This window comes from Fistularia commersonii, chromosome 2 (assembly GCF_037954325.1).
Source record: "Fistularia commersonii isolate RoL2024-O1a breed Wild chromosome 2, RoL_Fcom_v1.0, whole genome shotgun sequence".
Classification (NCBI taxonomy): Eukaryota; Metazoa; Chordata; class Actinopteri; order Syngnathiformes; family Fistulariidae; genus Fistularia; species Fistularia commersonii.
In genome coordinates, this window is record NC_141285.1 from 19,185,393 (window position 1) to 19,204,434 (window position 19,042).

Consider the following 19,042-nt stretch of genomic DNA (forward strand, 5'->3'; position numbering starts at 1 on the left):
TAATTCTGCAAAATAATCACCTGAGATTTAGTGCCAAAATAACCATATAGTTTAGAGTCTGTTTTTTTCCTGATATATTTTCATAATTCTGATTTCATTAATACACAATTTATATATATTGCACACAGATGTTTTCCATACATGCAGGTCAACACATTTCTGTACACTTAAAAACAAGAACAAGGTATATTCTAATAACCAAACTAGCTTCCTTTTTAAAAAAAATGGGTAGTGTTTTATCAGTCAATTAACAATGGACATATATGCTTGATTTATTCATTTTGTGTAAATAGGTGCAGGGTAGAATGTAAATTTTTGCACATAATAAAAAGACTATTTCAACAACCAGGAGGAACAATGTAGACAAAAACACCACGATTATATAAACGGATAATTTCAGTAGGAGTGTGTTTAAGGTGTTACGATTATTAAAACATTTTAGTATTAACTCAGATGAAGAAAATAATGTTATATTGATAATTTACCTTCAACAAAGCCCCAAGTCAATCAGCTGGGACTAAAAATACACAGAATGCAAGAAATAATCTCCAAGAATCTTATAACATTGCAGAAAATACGTTTCCTATTATCCAGTGATTAGTAGCAGGCAGGGGGGACAGTGGCCATATAGGCCTCCTGAATGTTCCATAAGTCTATTTTTGTTGCTCCTTGGGTAGGTTACTATGACTTTTATATTATTTATTTCAAAGCGCCTAGATATTGATTATTTCACAAGGAAAAATGACAAATGGCAGGAGGGAATGACACGGTCAGCAGGTTCTATTAGAGAAATGATAGTGTTGCTCGTGGTTTGTTAAAAGGTCCAGTTTAGATACTTTATAGGTTTACATCCATCATCTTCTAATGACCTATTTGATGAAAAACACGCGCTCGGGTGACAACGGCTCTGTGCAGCCAACTTCACTTTGTAATTGCTCCCATATTAAATATAGATTTTTGTTTTGATATCTTGTGAGAATTCCTTTCTGCGGGTCAAAAGTGTGATAAAAAAACATAGATGTGGTCTCAAAAGCTCGGTGAAAGAAAAGCTGTTGAAAAAAAAAAGGAATATGAAATGCTGACATTGAAACTGGAGGTTCTGAAGTGTATTTCAATGCTTTTATAGAAATGCGGCAGTATTGCACTGTAAAATTTATCGACATGCCTGGGTATATGAACACACTGTACAATAATAATCATAATACCAATACTCTGATTACATTGTTTAATACAAAATTATATTGTAAATTAGTATTATTAGTGACTTCTGTAACAATTTAACTGATGTGGCATGTCCTGATGATGTTTTGTAGTCAAATCTACAAGAACTCCTTATGTTATTGAGTACCTCTAATATCAAAAGGGGTAGTTAAACACTTCATGTCCATATTGAGGAATTTAATGTTGTGTTTCCTTCTAAATTTCAGTGACGTATCACAGACTGTTGTTGGGAAATACTCAAGTAAGCTCAATATATGTGGAATAAGGATCCACTTCTCACCTTGTGATAAATAATCGCTATCCACCATCATCTCCAAAACTCTGAAATTTTGTTTTAAGCCCCTTCTGTGTTCGGTAAAACTAAAGACAGACAGAATTACAGTCCGTTCAAGTAACATAATGCAACATTTTTGGCCTTTGTCATTCCATTATATGGCTTGGTCAAACATGGATTTCATCTGAGCCAACAAAACTTACACTTGTTAATGTTTCGGCATGTTTGGGAGCAGCATTTAAAAGCAAATGTTAAATTGTATTAGACTGTATCAACACAGGCAACTGCATTTATCGCGAAAAGCTTTCCACCCTTGTGTCCTTTCCACACTTAACTGGACACTCTTGTTGGGACGAACCATTAAACCACTGAAGGCCATACAGAGATTGCTTGGATTCAAGTATTGCATTTAACTTGTAAAGAAATTGGTGGCCGTCCACTGACCCGGCAAGGTTTAATTGGGATTGTGCAGGTATTGATTCTAAGAGGCCAACTGGATCTTGACTTACAGCCTGATTAGCTTTTATGCGGCCTTTTGCACCAGCCATTCGAAGAAGCTCAATGTCATTTAGTTCAAACACTTGAGGGAATTCTTTTACTTCCTGCGTAAACAGGAAACAGCATGTACTTTAAATGAAGACGAGAATTTGCGGGGCAAATGTTGAATTGTATCGCAAAGCTATAATCAAGGATGGTTCAATGACACGTACTATTGCAACCATGAATATTCAGATATTGCTCAGCCCTAACTTAGAACAGCAAAGGACATATCATTTCAATGTAATCTTTGCTTTTTAATCATTATATGTGATCCAAGGATTTGGAGAAGGATCTGCCCCAGTGGACAACACATCCTTCAGAAACAGTTCTGAAAATCTAGCATGCTAATAGTTGATAGGAGTGCATCAATTATAAATCTGAACATTTTTTCTAATCGTCTTCATACTTCCCTCACTTTGTTTCTACATTGTTTCCAAGTAGGGATAAAAATCTCTATACTTTAGTTGTAAACAGTCAAAAGAGCATTGAGGCCCTTTTTCTCTCTTATGAGGAGGTCTATTCAAGCCCTCCAGGCACCCGGCTTCAATATCCACCTTCTGTACCATCAAAAATCTAGCCTGTATCGTCATTGAGTCTGGGCTTTTACCCAGGCTTCCTGGATGTGTCATTACAACTCGGTAATCTGGACAGGACAACAGAAAAGTTCTCATCAGTGTCAGCCCAAGATATAGATATGGGCCGGGTAACAAATGGCCAAATGCACAGGCAGCGGAGCAGACCATCAATAAAGCAATTTCTTGTGTCATAACAGCTCCGCATTTCCTAAAGCCAACCTTTCAAAACTTTTCCCTCTGCAAATCGCTGCAGCCCCACCATTAGAGTCTTGCCTTGTGAATTTAATGGATTCCGTACAAATAATATTCCACCATAATGGAAAAGGTTGAAGTCACTGAAGACAGATGAAGTCATAAACACGTATAATTGAGAATCAAAGACCGATAAATTTTAAACTGCTATCCATTTTCTCTTTTTAGATGATGATCTATGTCACAGTGGCTGCAGGAAAATGGAAGAGATTATGGGGGAAAATTATAACAATAAATTTTCTAAACATACACCTTGATTATGCTTCGATTTTTTGGTGGGGTAGAGGGTGAGAGAGGCGGTTAGAAAGAAGGCTGGGATTGCTGATAGCTTGCTGGCAAAATGGCACCATAAAATAGGTTCCCTGCTCTTTTGCCTGCAGAGCGTAGGCATGCCTGGAGGTGTGACCCCCCCCTCCCTTTAAATGGGGTAAATGAATTGTGTAATTTATTGCAAACGTGCACACAGTGAGATTAGATCAGCATATCCCATCAAAGGAACAACAATCAATCAGCCTCTAGTTAACAGCTTGAAACACATAAACCAGGGCACCTAATGGCTTTCCAATTTAACAGATTGATAGACTTATCCGGTCCTAAGGGATGAATTAAGAAAACCGGGTACTTTCACACAGGCACTGGCACTTTTGACAGAAACCTTTCCCCCCTTCCAGCACAGTTGCCATCTTTACTCCGAAATACAGAGATAAGGTTAAACTGAAAATAAAGAAAAGGTTGGTTTTCACTCCTCTTTTTTTCTGTTCTTTCAGTTTGAGAAACCACTCCAGACAGAGCTGATTTGTTATTCAGATGAGGTAGGAGTGGAAGTGTGTCAGATGTTGAGAATGGGCTCATTTTAATGACCTGATTGTCGTGGGTCATTTGGAAACTGTGAAATCGAGGGAACCATTCAAAGCCACTTAACAATATCAAAATGCGAGCAGGCTGACACATTTAACCAAAAATGTGGTTTGGATAAGTTGAACTTATTTGTTTTGCAAACACCCCATTGATTGACTTGAAGTATAAAATGAATGCTTGAAATTTGAGGTAATACATTTTGTTTTCATGGCCACAGTTTGTCTAGCAAGATACGGCAGATAGAGTATTTTATTGGAGTTATCACCTTAGTTTACACTTGAGACAGAAAAAGAGCGAATAGGGAACTTGAATCAGCTAACAAAACCACTAGACATCATGCCTCAAGCAACACTATACATCTGGGTTGCTTATTCCCATCCAAAAGACAAAGGCTGATTCATACTAAAAGCAGTAGTTAAACAAGACACAGCACAGGAAAAACTTAAAATACCTGGTACACAAGATTATACAATCCAACACTTCTTCACAATCTTCAACAATTACATAAAACAAACTGAAGTAGTGATTCATTAATACAAATGACAAGATGTTACTGTCCCTTGTTCCAAGTTCTTAGGTGAAGCACATCTAGAAGCCCGATTCAGGCTGTAGAGAAGCTATCTACAACAATCAACAAGCAAACTATCAGCAGGCTAACACCCTACCAAACAGACACCACTTACCTACATTAGCCAACAGCAGCCTGAAGGATATTTGGGGTTTTCAAGTGGGCACCTTCCTTCATCTGTGTTTCATCGAGTTAGGCCCATGAGACCTCAAGGAGGTTCGACAGTGAAATCCAGCATCCTGGGAACCCCCCCTCCATGCTTCATAGCTGATCAACAAGCAAACAATCTTTCCTTAGCAACATCTCCAGCTACCATGCTTGCTCCAAAACATTCCCTTGCTTGTTCTGCTGCCAGAGACACGTTGCTAATCACAAGTTTCAAGCTCTTGCCGTGAATGTCCAACTCAGTCAGCAGAGCAACAACAGACTTTGCCACAAACCCATGACAGCCCACCTCCACAGGCCGCACCCGAGTCCTTCAACCTGTCTGTTCTGCCTCTGCTGCCATCTCAGCATAACTAGCTTTTTTACACTAACTAGCCTCTTCAACTCGATCCTCCCAGGGAGCCGTATGCTCAATAAACTTCATATTCTCTCTCACTACGTCCATAAATCTTCTCTTTGGTCTTCCTCTGGACATACTGCCTGGCAGCTCCAATTCCAACATTGAGAAATCCTGCATTTGCTTATTCTGTTCATAAAAATTCTCATTAATTTGCATATCTGTATTTGCCCTCATTAGAGACAACGACCATGGATAAGTTAAAATATATTTGTATGAAGGCCTTCGCAGCTTTGAAACTGACACAAAAGATGAGCTTACAAGAAGCATTGGATATTGTTAAACAACAGTACTGTTTTGCAAACACAGAGCCTTGACCCAAAGAAATAGTGTAATGAAACCTCCTGAGGAGTCAGCCAATCTCTATGTGTCACTGCATAATTGAATAGCTGTTGGTATCAAGGATGTGATCCTGACATGGATGAGAAAGTGTTACCCAAGACCTCAGCAAGAAGACCACAAATAAGTCTTGTACCACAGAGAGTGCATACACAGACAAGAGCGTCCACTTCAATCTATCAAAAAGCCTCCAAATGCATGACAAAGCCAGTGGACAGTGATATGCACACTAAAGAGGGGCTGCGCCATCTCATCACAATTAACTATGCGGACAGTTTGGGTCAATGTCATCTAACCCCTTCAAGAAATGGATCAGGATTCAACTCATGGGTTGGAAATGAACCAAAACCGAACACTGAGTGGTCAATGGATTGTCAAAGATGCAAGAGTCAATTTCCAACAAGTCAAAACATACAACTTCAACTGCCACTTCCACTCTTGTTTCATTTTTTCTTATTTCCATAGAGAAGTTAAGAATCTGTGTCTGTAAGCCACACAATGGGAGGAATGCTGACAAACTCAAGATGATAACGGACTATGCGAGCTCAGTAGAGGCAACAGTTTTTTTTCTCATGCAAATGAACAAAAACTGCATTTTTGTGCATAACGCTAGTACTTGCATCTTTCCGGTGGCCAACTTTAATGTATTTTGATTGGTCAGTTGGTGTCAAGGAGCCTTGACCCTTGACCTGCTTGTATATGTTTGCTTTTTCAAATATTTTAAATATGTTTGCTTTTTCAAATTTGGCAACAATGACAAAGAATTTGATGTTGGTCACACTGGATGGAATATTGTCGACATAAAGCTAGCAGAGGCTGCAGATACCTCAATTTACCCAGTTAGTTGTAGGAAGTATTCCCAAAACATTAAACTAAATAAAAAATAATTTGAGTCTTCCTGTTTCAGCAGCACAGGACACATAAAAGGGAAGACCAATAATCTTTAATGGCTTCTCAAAATTGCTCTCTTAATATATCAAGCTTTCATAGAAAACCCTTGACAAGTCTATCTTCCTAACATCTTAATGCACCGCAAAGTCCTCGGGGCACCGGGAAAATTAACCATTCAACAGCAATAAATAACCGATTGTGACTCAAGGGGACTTCACATCAGTCTCTCTTTAACACACACACACACACACACACACACACACACACACACACACACACACACACACACACACACACACACACACACACACACACACACACACACACACACAGAGACCCAAGTCCAATCAAATGTTTTGTCACTGACATAAAATGTCGTATGCTATGGACAGAGTTAAATTGTATAAAAAGTTCCACCTTTTTTTTACTTAAAAGTCGGTACAACAAATATGGATGGTTACTCTTACAAACAGAACTGGAGAGACCATTGAAGGGAGGGTCCCATTCACCTCTGAGCAAGATTGACTTCTGGGCATAATTTTCTCCAGTGTTCTTCCCACAAAACAACCACATCATCAGCAGCCAGTTAAATTTGTTGTTTAACTTAAATGAAAATACAGTCCTGTAATCTTGCAACTCGCCGACAGTACATTAAAGCATTGCAGTTGAATGTGTACATATGGAAGGGCCTCTCAAAAGAAGTTATCCACCTTTTTAAAAACAGTTTTTATTTACTTCTGGAAGCTTTTTTGCCATGTAAGCAGCATGTGATTGAAACCCCACTTGTAATTGCACATTTTGGCCACTATGTCAAGTTGACCTCAACAGTGTTCACTCTTCATGAGGGCTTAGAAGTGGGTTCTATTAAAGGTACAATTTGTAGCCGATCTTAAGAAGCTAGTGCATCATATTTCAAGCTTAGAAGCAATAGGCGGCAGGATATTACTGGAAAATTGGGTTGTCCACCCTGATTGTACGGAACAAGGAAATGCTAACTTCTTCACCATGAACAAAGACAGAAACTCAGTTTACTTCCCCATAGCCATAACCTTGAGTTAGAAAATGAAAGAATGATTTCTATGTGTCTGAGATTAGTTTGCACCATCGGTCAGCTGTTTCTTCAAAGTATGGAATGCAACACGATTCGTGTATCTCAAGACCCAATTTCCTCACTATGGCTAGTTGAAAAGCTCCACTGGGGGATAGTATTCAAGAGACAATTTGAAGTAGATTGGCAGCTGCTTTGTGCTACAGAAAGTCACTGCCACCTCAGAGGTGAAAAGCGATATTACAAGACAAGATAAAAAGGCGCTAGATGGTTCAAGCTAAAGTTATCCTTTAACAAATTAAAATTTCATGACGTGGGCCAAAATTTGTATCTTAAGAAACTTACAAGCATTTTGATCGCAGAAGTTCAAACTAAAATTTTAGAAAGCCCACCTTTTTCTGTGTATTTAACTGTTGTTGAAATGATGCCTTTCAGTTTGTGTTTGTCAGAGGACTCTCATAGATCCTACAGTCCTGAATGCACCGCAATTATTCCAATGCACCACATCTGTATACGATGCAGTCAAAGCTATTTTTCCCTTTTAGTGCAGCAGAGGCTAGTTGGGTTTTTCACCATTCTTCATGTTCACCTAGTTTCCTTGGTTTATCTCTGTGTGTGAATAGCAGAAGACTACAGCAATCTGTACACCTGGTATTTTTTAACAGGAACACCAACCCCCATACTTTGCCACTCTAAACTACCTAACTCCCAGATAGAACCATTCTCCTGTTGATGAAAGATATATGAAGATGTTTGGTAATATAATCACTATGTGAAAATTAACTGGGTAAATTCATCCACAATGGCCCACTTGGATCATTCATATCCAAACTGGGGGCAATTTTTCCCAATGATTGATTCATTTGACTGTAATTGCGAAAAACAACGTTACACAAACATGGGGAAAAAAGTAAGAATAGTCTCATCTCTGTTTCAATCCAGTGATAGGACAGTTCATTTGGAGAGACAGGGGAAATCAGACTTTTCTCTCTTTAATATTGATTCATTACGGCAGCACATCATGTAATTACATGCAATACCAAATTGTTTTCCACTGTTTTTATTTTGTGGCGATGGATGTTTTGTCTATTGAATAGACACTGTATTATTAACAAAAGACAGCATATAGATAAAATTACACACCTTTTATGTTCCATGATGTTTTCGAAGTGATGAAATTAAGGAAAAAAAAGCAAAAATTGAAATTCCCTTGACATGAATCCTTCCACTAATGTTTCAGACCGCTAAAACAGTTTTTACCTTCTTCTTTTGGTGGCTAGCAAACCATATAATGGAGCATCAGAGGCACCAGCTACAGTGCTGTGAGACATTTGTTTACATCTTCGATAGCTGTTTAATATAGCTGTGCGAATGAAAGTGAAAAAATACACAAACCGAGCAAATGAAACAAACTATGTGTGTAAATCTCCACTCGCACTGTTGAAACCACCCAGCTTATTACATCCTGCAGTTTATCAGACATTCCTATTGATACTGCTCACTTCTTTCCTTGTTATTCTGTTTTTCTTTTCCTCGTTCCATTGTGTATGCTTTTAGTATGCCCAGTAATAGTCAAAATTGACCATTGATCATTTGTAAAAACATGAGTGCAAATCAAATCACTGTTGCACAGGAAAGGATGAGTGCTGCCAGGCTGAGCACACAGCAAAAGAAGGCAGTTATTGACAAACTGATTTGATGTGAAAAAGAGGCAGTCTTTTCTCCGCAGTGAAAATACCTCGACTGTTGGTCTTGCAATCACTCCACGGCTTTACCTCCAACCACAAGTAGTTCTAATTCCCAACTGTGTCTTCAATCTCCGCTCCAAACTGACCCATGTATGCAACTTTCCGTCAGCAGTGTTATGTATTTGGCTCTCTATCTCACTTTAATAGGGAAGAAATTGGGAACATATTCTTTTACAGCCCCCTGGCACCATTAGAAAGCCTGCTGTCAGCTGGATTATTTATGAAAAACTATTTCATGCTTACTTACATTTGCTGCTTATTTTCCCCCAGTGTGACCTGCAGCAGATTTAGTTCCATTTCTAAAGCCCTAAAACCAATTCTTTATGTCTGCAGGTCAGCCTTCTCAATTGAGTCAAGATTGAAATACCAGTATGTAGTTGGAAAGGTAACGGAAGAGGAAACCAATAGTCTTGTATTGTGTAGAAGGGGCTATAGTAAAAAGAAAAGGAAAGGGGAATGTTAAAAAGGGTGAGAGGCTAGGTATGGGGGGTGATTTTTCTTGGGGTAAGAAAGAACTGGAGACACCTGCAGAAATGGGGCCGCAATGCAAAGGCAGCAACAAAAGTTAGGTGGGATAAATGGGCCGCAAACAGCCAGCTGCTTCTTACTGGCCAAGGACTGAGTCAGCACATTGGCATAGAGACTAAAAACAGAGAGCACATAAAAGGGAAGTGGTCTTAAATCTACAATATTTTATATTTCATTGAAAAACATGTCAAAAAGTATTGCCTGTGCAATGTTTTACAAGTACAACAGCTTTAAATTTTCCTGCTGCCTTTGTTTGTTGTTTTTTTTTCCCCCCAGAGTTTGTAGATTCTATACTACTATATCTTTGTCTTTCAATCTATCAAATAAATCAAAATAAACTATCTCACTAAGAAGCCTGACAGGCCGGGGCAAATCATGCACCCGCCCGTTTGGAGTATGCATCGATACTCATAATACCCATACTGTATCTGACGGGGTCTTTCACTCCCCACTGCACGCATGTACGCACACACATTTTGATCTAGGTTTGGCCTGGACGTTATACAGTGACCCTAATAAACTGTGGCGTGGCCAAGCAGGTTTGTCACTGTCACAGGTAAATGATGTAATTAATGAGTGTATAGTGGAGTGGATGGGTGCTGGGGTGTTAGCTTTTAAACACCTCTCCAGCTGACTGGGTTTGGGGAGGCCCAGCTGGACACAGCCAGCGGATCAATACAGGGTCAGGGGTCAGTCAACCCTCCCATTATGGCGGAGGTAGCTACAATCATTGTCTGGCTAACGATGCCTGCAGGACGGCTGAAGAGGGAGGCACTGCAGGAGAAAAGGAAACACGTTTTGGAGCTTGGAGATCATGCCCTTGTTGAGTCTGGGGTACTATCACTTACTATTAATGCTGGTGTGCCCATTTGTATTTTAAATTGCAAAAGAAAGTGTTGAGCATTTTTGGTGTAAATTAAGATGATACTTTAAATAGTATAATGACATGAAATTATTTGTTTGGTCATTTCAATGACTGAATTTTATGTCAACAGTAACAAGAGTAGAGTGTTATGTTAATGTTTTTTTCACAATTTGAAAGAGTTCATGATTTTCAAGATGCTTGAATTCTATATTGAAAACTGATGTGGTAAAATGATCCAGCAGTACCAAACAAACTGAACAATACAGGAAATTTAAATATGAACTTTTTTAATGCATTATAGTGTATAGCACATGACAAATCATCTTAGTTGAGGAAGCGGTAACCAATCCTATCATCACATTTCCCCCAAATCAATGATGCACTGTGCAGTTTTGTAGTTTTTGTAGTTTCCAAAGCAGTAACAATAATGTTCCAAAATTATTCCTTGGTAAAATGAGGAATAATTTAATTTCACCGATCCATCGTTCGGTCCAGAGCATTTCAGCTGAGTACAAATTTTAAAGAACTTGAAGAAAGTGGCATCAAAAGAGTGGAGGGTCCTATAATGTAAAACCCCCCCTGCATTTTAGCAGTATACATTTCAGACGTCTTTTCACACAGACTCAAGAGCCTCTCCAATTTGTCCATTCAAAGATCAAAACTCAGCAGCTATTTTAAAGTGTCCCTCCCATTTCTTGGGGTTGTAGATTTTATCCCCTAGATGCTCGAAGAACTACTGACCAGGTTTGCCCATGACATTCATGCATTATCAATATAATAGCAGTGAAGCATGGGAAATTATTTGAGGTCAAATTGCCTCCGATCAGTATCCTCAAAGGGCAGATGCCTCATTAATCCAAAACTTCCTGAGCATTAGCAAGACTGTCCAATTCAGACCACTCTTCATTCCGACTCAATAGGCACTCCAGCAGATCCATAGAGATCTAAATGCAACAGCTAATTTAGAGTGTGCTGGAGTTTCTATTGGTGTGAAATCCCCATGGAATACCAGGGCCAGGTTTGTTCCCGATGCCGGTGTGAATGCAGCCTTTGTGCTACGCAAAAGATGGTGGGAGGGGTTCCGAACTCTCGTGAAAGCAGTTAAGTCTTATGTCAGGCTTACAAATGCATTTGCCTAAAGTATTACAGTAATCTTGAATTATATCAGCTTTTCAATATCATTGTTATTGTATGTATCAACAGGACACTAATCCAATTATTATGTCAAATGCCGCCTTTATGACCTTGTTTTAAAAGAGGCAAGAGGACATCTTTTAAATTTTACATTGCATTGTATGTATGTTTAAACTGTTTAAACTTCACATAGCAATAGAAAAAAAACAGCCAACAGCCTGTAGAAAGTGCATGTAACTATAGCCTATGTTAGAACACTTGGCAACTGAAACGTTATTTATGTAATCTTGCGGACATTCCAGCAGTTTTATTTTTTTGAAATCTGCTCAGTACAAATGTAGGTTATAAAGGTTGTTACTCACTGTCATTTCAATTGTAAACAAATTTGCCTTTTTGTTTTCTTAATTCAGTCATCAGTGGTATGGTATTTCCCAAACCCCGAGATGACATCCATAAATGTGCAGAGTGATTTTCAAATTACTGTCTTAGAAAGTTAAAGAAAATATCTCTGATAATAATAGTAGCAGAACTTAATTAAATGCCTGACATTTAATAAATGTACTGATTAACTCATATAACTCTAGAACTAATAATAACCACTGATGATATCTTAGCAGCAATAAGTAGAATGATCAAAGAGCTGACTGACTAAAAAATTTTACCGATGCAAAAAAAAAACTCTGTCCCTACAGATGCAGGTATCTGTTGATTTGTATTACCTGATGTAAGTAACTCGTCGATTTTAACTTTCAAATTACTATTTCTATCCCTGAAGTTAATTTGATGTAAGTGACATACCAACAGCAAATTATGGAGGATCAGAGGCACCAGCTACAATGCTGTGAGACATTTGTTTACGTCTTCGACAGCTGTTTAATATAGCTGTGTCATTGTGTAAATAGAAATATAGAGATTTTCTAAGCCTGAGACTGAATAATCACATAATAAAATAAATCGGCAGGGTAAAAATATACAATTTTTAATTGTCAAACAAAATACATTGTTTCATTTTAGTTAGAGCAGGATATCAGCCCTGAGTGTGGACAGACAAACTCAGAAATGATCATCTTTGTGTGACCGTGCGCCAGTTGGTGCACTATATTATCTTCTGTTGGACACACTAATCCATTACAAGCCTTCTTGTGGTGCGAGTGAATGCTCGTATTAGGGTAACTGTGCGTTCAAAGGTATCATTCAGGACTATGAGCTATAGCCAGGGAGTAACAAGTGAGAAAAATGTCCCCACTTTTCAGGCTGTACAAATGACATTTGACCACAATAATTCACAACTGGACACCTCATTTCAAGTTTGGAGCTGGCTGACCAGTCGAAATCTATGATACCATCTTCTTTATTTGTGGCCCCTGGTTTCGGTACTCGGGTCCTCGAATAAATACCGCTAAAATGCCACTTCAGTCAAAGATATTGACCAATTCTTTACCTCGTCATGACTGGCTCCGGATGGCAACTTGTATGTGATGACATAAACTTTTAAGAGTCAGGCGGTCGGGGAAAACGGCACCTTTCAGGGATCATGAGTTAGTCTTTGGTATATATATGCAAGCGACCAATACTGTGGATCCCTTGCAGCCATTCTCCGACCATAATAGTCAAATGAATTGATTACCAATTTATCACAGGAGAACTGCTTGCTTAGAGGAATAATCACTCACCGATAAAGAAGAAACGGCTATGAATACATTTCAAGGATGACAATCTTTGAGGAGTAATAGTATAATTTGTCTCTTGTGACAGTCCATTTGATTGTTCCCAATATTTCAGCCTGGTGGAATATTGGACAGAATCATGCCCGGATGTCAGAGCCCGGCTGAGATGTGTGTGAATTTGTCAAGTGCTTCTTGAATACTGTAATAAGGCAGTCAGAGGGACACTTAGACTTCCTAAGGTGACAGCTGCTTTATCGAGCATCACCTCATAAAGTCCCATCATATCTATTCACAGCTATTATCAAATAGGTGTTTAGCGTTCTTCCCTTTATGTGTGTGTGACAGAAACAGAGGGGAAGAGAGAGAATGAGCTGAGTATCCAGTGTAGGTTCTTAATTCTGAACTTTCATTATGAAAAGTGAGCTGAATAGTGAAGATTGTAATACATTTTATCCATTCAATGATCACGCCTGTATTTTCTTTGTTTGTTATTTATTTATTTCCTGACATACAAATCACTATTGAAAATCTCATATCATGGCCAAATGCCATAGGTAAATTTTCAGTTAGCAATCATTAATTTAAGCAATATATTTCTCCACCATTACAAAATTACCCAAAAAATTCATCATCAAAAATGTCAAAAAATAAGGAATAAACTTCATAAACAAATTACCTATTAGACTACAATCACAAAGAATTAAGTGTGAAGTTTCCAAATATGTTGAACAAGATGTCATACTATTGAAATATCTTTTAAAAGGGTCTGATGAATGATGCTGTATCTTTCATCCTTTTAACACAAGTGCTTGTGAAAGGCTCCCAAAAGCAGCAAAATGCTACTTTTTTTTATTTTTGCTTTTTTTTAAGCTTTTTATAAGAAAAATAAGGCCATTCTGCCACAGTGTCATGAAACATTTCTCTTTTTGCTCTTATTCTAACCTAAAGCTGAGGCAGCTGTGGTCAAACATGGGTCAATAAAATGTCTGTCTGTCCATTCAGATTGCTGCATCTATCAAAAGATAAAACTTTGTCTTTCAAGAAGAGATAGAATTCAGTCAGGAGAGAGTGGGCCCTTTTCTGCGAGGCATGCAGGAAATTAATCAAGGAAATGGGGTTTTGTTGTGCCTATATCACATCTAATCTATCCTTTGTCCACATGTAGCTGGCTCCCAGCCTCACCAATCAAGAGCGACACGCTGGCTTTATGAAAAGCCACTTGTTCCCTGCATAATTGGGGGGTCTCATTGCTGAGTTAAATGGGAGATGGAGGTGGATGGAGGGGCAGTCTTGTTTGCCCATGTAAAGTGTGATCCAGATAATAGCATTCTCATCAAAGGAGGCAATTACATTCATTACAAAGCCGCAAGGCGCGCCTGCAAGGAAATTAAGTGGTGAGAGGAAAGAAAAGCTTAATATATACCTCCTTTATGCTTTTCCCAACCTCTCGGTTCTTTTTCAAATGCTCCACGTGGAGCGAGAGACTTCAAGAAAGAAACTGTCACAGCCGAAGAAAAAAAATCTTGTCAAAGTCCCCCTTCACCTTTCTGCCTCCAAGAGGCTCCCGTCCATCGTTACTATGGCTGCACTTGTCTAGGATTAAAAAGCTTTTCCAGAAGGGTAATCTCAAATGCAGCTTTTACTCGAGCACAACAAATGACACCAAGTCTTAAAAAACTGCTTAAGACCTTCTCTAAATTAAATTCCAATTTCTTTCTGTAGAGGAGGAACAAATTGTCTTGTGTCACATTAAACCACAAACAGCCTGCAAATCAAACGGTTAAGAGGACAAGGGAACCTTTTCATTCTGGCCTTTTAAATGTGAATCAGTGCAAGTGGATAACACTGCAACCTTATAAAAAGACAGGTGTTGTCCAAGAGCCCAGTCTGCATGCAACAGTGTGTAACCAGACTCACATATGTAATTCATTGTACACCTACATTGGTGTTGATGGAGAGCTGGGCTTTTCAACGTTAACTTAGTGTTAAGTGTAGACAAAATAAACAAACTGCTTATGAATATTCTATTTCGATTGCAAAATTGCATATAACAAATTATCTTGACCTGTTGGGCATCTTTTTAGTACACTCATTTTTGACATTTTCTGATACACATACATACATAAATATATTTCAGACTGCCACAAATATTCTTACATGTCAGATATATGTCTGTTCATTCAGATACAAAGGAAAAAATAACCTGAAAACTCAATATATCTCCAGAAAGAATAATGGGTATAGTTGGAAAATTTTAAATACAATGTTAGCCTTTGTCAAAGGCATCAGAATAATTATCCCTTATTCAACAAACAAATCAGTCTTTCATATATACGAAGTATGCTGTTGAAAGTCACGCATGTGTAGCTTTCAATCAGTGTGAATACAGCATTACTGTGTGTAAATGCCAACTTCAGTGAGTCGTATTGGAGTATTAGCTGCTCTCGGTCTCATTAATAAATGTTCGCTGCCCTTTAACAGAACGGCTTAATATATTGCGAAGTGGACATGTCATTAATGCAAAATTAAGTTGGACCAATTACTCCTCTTTAGTATTTTTAGGTACAATAAATCCACCTCTCAAAGGAAAGACTGCTCTGGTTCTGACTGGAAATACATAACTTAAATGACAACATACGATTACTGTTGTAATGATTTATAAGACAAGAATTATAAAACTAAACAATTCGAACAAATTTGAGCACCATGCGCTTTGTCTTTTCGTGCTGACAAATTATTGGTGTCGTATGTAAATTATTCAACAGGATCTGACCTCAGTGGAAACCTGAGCATAATTAAATCACAATAAAATAACATTAGCATGGACAGGCTGTTAGAAGGTGATGTAATTGGTTGCTTCGGCAGTCATAGTTCAACTGACTTGCACGTCTTCAGTATCCGATATGAGTCCCCAGGGACCGGACGCTGACACAAACAGAGATACTGTCCATCTCTTCACTGAGCATCCAATGGCTAAACACGAGGATGTCACATTTCTGCTATTTTTTTTTAGATTTTTTCCCTTATTTTGACTAGAGGGCTTAACAAGGCATAAGACATATGAACAGCACTAACCTTTTGGCCTTGGATGTCATGTCCATCGGAGCGATCTGGTTTTGAAGTGAAGAGAGGAGGTTGATTTTTCACCACTGAGGCTTGATCACCATCTAGTGTCCACATACTGCAATGTTCTTGAGGAAGGTAACTCCACTGTCAAAAAATAAATACATACAATATGTTTTGTTATAGCATAAACAATAACAAATCATGCCAAAAGCAATTCCATTTATTGTGTGTATATAAAAAGATTACAGTTTAAAGCTGAGTGATAGATACACGATTCATAATTGTACACTTGGACATAATTCAGTTTTGTATTTACCTTGGTTTTTGATTTCTTGACTGCTTAAGAATAAATGAATCACTCTTTTTACATTAATATAATTTTCTTTTTTGGGGGTTGTTTTTTTTAAATCATGGAAAATAGCAGAGGAAATAGGCCAATAGTCATGTAAAAAAATTAGGTAATTAAAAAGTAACTGGAAAATTTGCAAGAAAGTAGCAACTCACAAGGAATTACATATCACTGTCAAATATCATCAAATTATCTCTGTGTTTTTCTCCTCAAATCAGGAGGCGAATTTGCAGATTTTTAAAACTGATTTAGAACAAAAAATATAGGACGCAAGATCAGGGATATGAAAAGTTATGGTAAAACTTTAAATAAAATTTATCAGACAGTCATGAAGCTCAGATTACTCTCGCAGTGTATCTGGTATATGACTTTCCAAACCAAGGAGATGGAAAACCCAGCTTTTACGCTTCACGAAATGTTACTATACTGCCAGGCCTATGATAAAATGCCAAACAAGTGACTCATGTTACACAGTCAGCGTTCACTGGTGGTTGGTTTACATTACTGCTGTAATACTATTGCTCTGACAGTTCAGTTGTAATCAGTAAAACGATATGGTGGTCTCACTCTGCCCGGTCATTTATCATCTTCTCTTCAGTGGTTTTCTTCTAACTTTGACACAAATAGAGCAACGGGATCATGACCAAGTGGTTTCTGGTAAATTATTGATTGCGATAAAAAATGAATGAGTCAATTGCATTCGAAAGTAATGCAACTGTTGAGCCTCATTTGCCACTTGCACATGATTGCACGCAATACATTGGAAAGTGTCTCATGTCACAAATGTGAATGGATCAGTTAGCTAATTGGCCGGTGGCAAACAGGGAGGGGGCTGTTTCCAAACCACAAATGTGTGTGACAGATAATCTTCTTACAGTGTAAAGCATCTTTTAGGCATGTTTTAGAAAACTACTCAAGTATATTCCTCAAGTAGCAACTCATCAACTAATGACCAAAGAGGACATCAAGAGCGCTATGCTTCCAGATTTTGGAAAACATCATGTGTCACAGACATTTCAGGTAAAGGAATCTTCTTCTTTTGGCTTTTCCCTTCAGGGGTCGCCACAGCGAATCAACCTTCTCCATCTAACGCTTAACTACCTTCATATCCTCTCTCACAACGTCCACAAATCTTCTCTTTGGTCTTCCTCGAAACCTCCTGCCTGGTAGTTCCAATTCCAGCATCCGTCTACCTGTACATGACCCAACCATCTTAGTCTGGCTTCTCTGACCTTCTTTCCAAAACCTCTAACATGCGTCCCTCTGATAGACTCATTCCTGATTCTATCCATCCTGGTCACTCCCAAAGAGAACTTTAGCAATTTCATCTCTGCGACCTCTAGTTCTGTCTCCTGTCTGTTTCTAGGCCATACAACATTGCTGGTCTCACCACTGTCTTGTACATCTTTCCTTTCATTCTGGCTGATAGTCTTCTATCGCATAGTAATTTCAGGTAAAGGAATCCGAAACACTATCTCTTATCTGACTATTAAATAGAATTTTCAGAAATTGATTTTTCAAGCTGTTCATTTTCTTACTGTATTTATTTCTATCTTTTGGTTATTACTTTCTCATTTTGGGGGCAGTTTGTAATTCTATCCATCAATGCATCTCCTTCCGCTTATCCTGCACTCACGGTCGCGGGGGATTCTGGAGCCTTTCCCGGCTGTCATCAGGCAAGAGGCGGAGTACAGCCTGCACCGGTTAAACATATATAGACAAACAACCATACACTCACTCATTCATTCGGGGCAATTTTCTGAATTTTTTGCAATTAACCTGCATGTTTTTGGACTGTACAAAGAAACTGGAGGAAACCCACGCAGACACAGAAACATGTAAACTCCACACAGAAAGGTCCCCTTGACAGATTTGAACCAAGGTCCTTTGTGCTGTGAGGCCGAAGCGCCAATGCGCCCCCCAATTCTATAATTGGATTTCAAAAAACTTGCAAATGGGAAAAAAAAACTAATATATTGGGGGAAGAAAAATAAACATACAAAAATTGAGAAATAGTCACAAAATATGGTCAGAAAGAAAACCAAAATTCGAAAATGAGATGAATAGATGAGAAAATAAGATTTACAAAATTATATACCGCAATTATTATAATGACATTCTGAGAACAAAAGCAATGTGCACTCTTCACCCTGCAAACATGAATATCAGTTCTGGAAACTTTAAGTCAACTGACTGTGAGAACAGACGAAAATTAATTTCTCTTGGGTGAGAGAAAGTCTTGTGTCAAGCTGTATCAAATTAAAAATTCACACTTTGCTTCCAATGATATTGTACTTGAACTGAAATCATAGTGTGGCAAGGAGATATTTGCTTCGAAAAATGTTTGTGGAGCGCCTGCACATTCTTACTTTCTTACTCGAATATTCCAGGCATAGTCGTGTGTCACTCTTCGCAAATCCGGTCTTCAGAAACAAAAGAAACGTGGCAAGACAAATGACATTTTTGCCTTGTCTACTCGTGTTACATTTGACAGAAAAACTACGGATTACTTTGTCAATTTCTTCGGCTAGGTGGCCCACATTCTGTCTTCATTCAA

General features: G+C 38.3%; 1 protein-coding gene across 1 annotated transcript in view; it reads right to left on the bottom strand.

The window, feature by feature from the left end:
* LOC147236638 (G protein-coupled receptor 26-like) overlaps positions 1–16,186 on the bottom strand; it is a 133,808-nt gene extending 117,622 nt beyond the window's left edge. The window contains exon 1 of the transcript XR_015107296.1: positions 16,146–16,186. The gene's annotated coding sequence lies outside the window, so the exon portion shown is untranslated. The remainder of the gene's footprint in view (positions 1–16,145) is intronic.
* Positions 16,187–19,042: the final 2,856 nt, after the last annotated feature.